At 42.5% G+C, this 5,000-nt stretch overlaps 1 protein-coding gene across 1 annotated transcript in view; it reads right to left on the reverse strand.

The window, feature by feature from the left end:
• Positions 1-5,000, reverse strand: part of ephb4b (eph receptor B4b) — a 52,978-nt gene that overhangs the window by 21,415 nt on the left and 26,563 nt on the right. The window lies entirely within an intron of this gene.

A 5,000-nucleotide genomic window follows, 5' to 3' on the forward strand; every position in this document is an offset into this window, starting at 1 on the left:
GAGCTGTAAATATTGTGAAGTGTAATAAATCAGCTGTGCTGAGTTGGTGTCTCTGTGAAAGTGCAGATAAATTAACTTCATGTGTTAACTGACTGAGTAAAGACCAGTTTGAGAGTGTGTGTGTGTGTGTGCGCGTGTGTGTGTGTGTGTGTGGGAGAGGGGCAGCCGCTGGTTTAAGCACACACAATCTGCTGTGGAGCCCCTGAATGACCTGCTGCCCATTGTGCTGCTCTATAGGAGCCTCTCTCTCACAGTGAGGACAATGAGAGCACCGACACAAAGACATCAGCAATTAGAACAACACACGCCGCCACCGGCAGCTGCTGGGCTCAGCGGCCTTTCACGGCGGTCACTGCTCTCTTACGGACAGAGCCCTTTCACGGCGGTCACTCACTTCTGCCCCTCTGAGGCTGGGTGTGAGTGGGGGAGGACTCTGACACAGACCCAATATTAAACCCTCAGAGAAACAGGATTAACCCAGAAGAGCAACACTGCGCTCCTGACTTTACTCAGCCTGTGGGCCTGGGCTCGGGGATGGATGACCAGGTTACCGTGGTAACAGCCCATTGTGACGGTAAAACTCATTCAGTACTTGGTGAAAAACTCATCGTCCGTTTATTGACTGATTTAATGCAAACCACCGCACAACTAGCAGCGTTACTCCCCTCAGAGTTTGGGACCGTCTCAAAATGACCAGACGCTGACACAAAGGAAAGATAGAACAGCCCTCCAGCCTGGTCTGACCGTTTCCCACAGCTATCTTCCACAAGGTTGACCAAATACGAGGACTCGGTAACCAGCATAGCCCCAAATATATACGGCCCATATTACATCCAGATGCAGTACCATGGGCTTAGATTATAACAGTGGAGGTGAACACAGTGGAGTAGAACACAGTGGAGTAGAACACAGTGGAATAGAACACAGAGGAGTAGAACACAGAGGAGTAGAACACAGTGGAGTAGAACACAGAGGAGTAAAACACAGAGGAGTAGAACACAGAGGAGATGAACACAGTGGAGTAGAACACAGAGGAGATGAACACAGAGGAGAGGAACACAGTGGAGTAGCACACAGTGGAGAAGAACACAGTGTAGATGAACACAGAGGAGAGGAACACAGAGGAGATGAACACAGTGGAGTAGAACACAGTGGAGTAGAACACAGTGGAGTAGAATACAGAGGAGTAGAACACAGTGGAGTAGAACACAGAGGAGATGAACACAGTGGAGATGAACAGAGTGGAGTAGAACACAGTGGAGATGAACACAGTGGAGATGAACACAGTGGAGTAGCACACAGAGGAGATGAACACAGTGGAGATGAACACAGAGGAGAGGAACACAGTGGAGTAGCACACAGTGAAGTAGAACACAGTGGAGATGAACACAGAGGAGATGAACACAGAGGAGATGAACACAGTGGAGATGAACACAGAGGAGATGAACACAGTGGAGATGAACACAGTGGAGTAGAACACAGTGGAAGAGATTACAGAGGATATGAACACAGTGAAGATGAACACAGAGGAGAGGAACACAGTGGAGTAGAACACAGAGATGAACACAGTGGAGATGAACACAGAGGAGATGAACACAGTGGAGTAGAACACAGAGGAGATGAACACAGTGGAGCTGAACACAGAGGAGATGAACACAGAGGAGATGAATACAGAGGAGATGAACACAGAGGAGATGAACACAGTGGAGATGAACACAGTGGAGTAGAACACAGTGGAAGAGATTACAGAGGATATGAACACAGTGAAGATGAACACAGAGGAGAGGAACACAGTGGAGTAGAACACAGAGGAGATGAACACAGTGGAGATGAACACAGAGGAGATGAACACAGAGGAGATGAACACAGTGGAGTAGAACACAGAGGAGATGAACACAGTGGAGCTGAACACAGAGGAGATGAACACAGAGGAGATGAACACAGAGGAGATGAACACAGTGGAGTAGAACACAGAGGAGATGAACACAGTGGAGATGAACACAGAGGAGATGAACACAGTGGAGTAGAACACAGAGGAGATGAACACAGTGGAGATGAACACAGAGGTGATGAACACAGAGGAGATGAACACAGTGAAGATGAACACAGAGGAGAGGAACACAGTGAAGATGAACACCGAGGAGAGGAACACAGAGGACAGGAACACAGTGAAGATGAACACAGAGGAGAGGAACACAGTGAAGATGAACACAGTGGAGAGGAACACAGTGGAGTAGCACACAGAGGAGATGAACACAGTGGAGATGAACACAGCGGAGATGAACAAAGAGGAGATGAACACAGAGGAGATGAACAGAGAGGAGTAGAACTTTGGAACTTTTAGAAGTTTGGAGGAATGTGTAGAAGTTTAGAGGAGTGTGTAGACATTTAGAGGAGTGTGTAGAAGTTTAGAGGAGTGTATAGAAGTTTAGAGGAGTGTATAGAAGTTTAGAGGAGTGTGTAGACATTTAGAGGAGTGTGTAGAAGTTTAGAGGAGTGTGTAGAAGTTTAGAGGAGTGTATAGAAGTTTAGAGGAGTGTGTAGACATTTAGAGGAGTATATAGAAGTTTAGAGGAGTGTGTAGAAGTTTAGAGAAGTGTATAGAAGTTTAGAGGAGTGTATAGAAGTTTAGAGGAGTGTGTAGAAGTTTAGAGGAGTGTGTAGAAGTTTAGAGGAATGTATAGAAGTTTAGAGGAGTGTGTAGAAATTTAGAGGAGTGTGTAGACATTTAGAGGAGTATACAGAAGTTTAGAGGAGTGTGTAGAAGTTTAGAGAAGTGTATAGAAGTTTAGAGGAGTGTATAGAAGTTTAGAGGAGTGTGTAGAAGTTTAGAGGAGTGTGTAGAAGTTTAGAGGAATGTATAGAAGTTTAGAGGAGTGTGTAGAAATTTAGAGAAGTGTATAGAAGTTTAGAGGAGTGTATAGAAGTTTAGAGGAGTGTGTAGAAGTTTAGAGGAGTGTGTAGAAGTTTAGAGGAATGTATAGAAGTTTAGAGGAGTGTGTAGAAATTTAGAGGAGTGTGTAGACATTTAGAGGAGTATATAGAAGTTTAGAGGAGTGTGTAGAAGTTTAGAGAAGTGTATAGAAGTTTAGAGGAGTGTATAGAAGTTTAGAGGAGTGTGTAGAAGTTTAGAGGAGTGTGTAGAAGTTTAGAGGAATGTATAGAAGTTTAGAGGAGTGTGTAGAAATTTAGAGAAGTGTATAGAAGTTTAGAGGAATGTGTAGAAGTTTAGAGGAGTGTGTAGAAGTTTAGAGGAGTATACAGAAGTTTAGAGAAGTGTATAGAAGTTTAGAGGAGTGTGTAGAAGTTTAGAGGAGTGTGTAGAAGTTTAGAGAAGTGTATAGAAGTTTAGAGGAGTGTGTAGAAGTTTAGAGAAGTGTATAGAAGTTTAGAGGAGTGTGTAGAAGTTTAGAGAAGTGTGTAGAAGTTTAGAGGAGTGTGTAGAAGTTTAGAGAAGTGTATAGAAGTTTAGAGGAGTGTGTAGAAGTTTAGAGGAGTGTGTAGAAGTTTAGAGGTGTGTATAGAAGTTTAGAGGAGTGTGTAGAAGTTTAGAGGAGTGTATAGAAGTTTAGAGGAGTGTATAGAAGTTTAGAGGAGTGTGTAGAAGTTTAGAGGAGTGTACAGAAGTTTAGAGGAATGTGTAGAAGTTTAGAGGAGTGTGTAGAAGTTTAGAGGAGTGTATAGAAGTTTAGAGGAGTGTGTAGAAGTTTAGAGGAGTGTATAGAAGTTTAGAGGAGTGTGTAGAAGTTTAGAGGAGTGTATAGAAGTTTAGAGGAGTGTGTAGAAGTTTAGAGGAGTGTACAGAAGTTTAGAGGAATGTGTAGAAGTTTAGAGGAGTGTGTAGAAGTTTAGAGAAGTGTATAGAAGTTTAGAGGAGTGTGTAGAAGTTTAGAGGAGTGTATAGAAGTTTAGAGGAGTGTACAGAAGTTTAGAGGAATGTGTAGAAGTTTAGAGGAGTGTGTAGAAGTTTAGAGGAATGTATAGAAGTTTAGAGGAGTGTGTAGAAGTTTAGAGGAGTGTGTAGAAGTTTAGAGGAGTGTACAGAAGTTTAGAGGAATGTGTAGAAGTTTAGAGGAGTGTGTAGAAGTTTAGAGAAGTGTATAGAAGTTTAGAGGAGTGTGTAGAAGTTTAGAGGAGTGTATAGAAGTTTAGAGGAGTGTACAGAAGTTTAGAGGAATGTGTAGAAGTTTAGAGGAGTGTGTAGAAGTTTAGAGGAATGTACAGAAGTTTAGAGGAGTGTGTAGAAGTTTAGAGGAGTGTGTAGAAGTTTAGAGGAGTGTATAGAAGTTTAGAGGAGTGTGTAGAACTTTAGAGGAGTGTGTAGAAGTTTAGAGGAGTGTGTAGAAGTTTAGAGGAGTGTGTAGACATTTAGAGGAGTGTGTAGAAGTTTAGAGGAGTGTGTAGAAGTTTAGAGGAGTGTGTAGAAGTTTAGAGAAGTGTATAGAAGTTTAGAGGAGTGTGTAGAAGTTTAGAGGAGTGTATAGAAGTTTAGAGGAATGTGTAGAAGTTTAGAGGAGTGTGTAGAAGTTTAGAGGAATGTACAGAAGTTTAGAGGAGTGTGTAGAAGTTTAGAGGAGTGTGTAGAAGTTTAGAGGAGTGTATAGAAGTTTAGAGGAGTGTACAGAAGTTTAGAGGAATGTGTAGAAGTTTAGAGGAGTGTGTAGAAGTTTAGAGGAGTGTATAGAAGTTTAGAGGAGTGTGTAGAAGTTTAGAGGAGTGTATAGAAGTTTAGAGGAGTGTGTAGAAGTTTAGAGGAGTGTGTAGAAGTTTAGAGGAGTGTATAGAAGTTTATAGAAGTCGTGTTTTTGTGCGACTGCATTTCATTTTCACTGAAAAACAGCTTCACAAACAGCCGCTCTCAGTCCGTACTGCTGCATCTCATTCCAGCGCAATGCAAACCAGCTGTGTGAATGTGTGTGTGTGTGTGCATGTGTGTGTGTGTGTATATGTGTGTGCGTGTGTGTGTGTGTATATGTGTGAGTGCGTGTGTGAGTGTGTGT

This window comes from Pygocentrus nattereri, chromosome 9 (genome assembly GCF_015220715.1).
Source record: "Pygocentrus nattereri isolate fPygNat1 chromosome 9, fPygNat1.pri, whole genome shotgun sequence".
Lineage (NCBI taxonomy): Eukaryota > Metazoa > Chordata > Actinopteri > Characiformes > Serrasalmidae > Pygocentrus > Pygocentrus nattereri.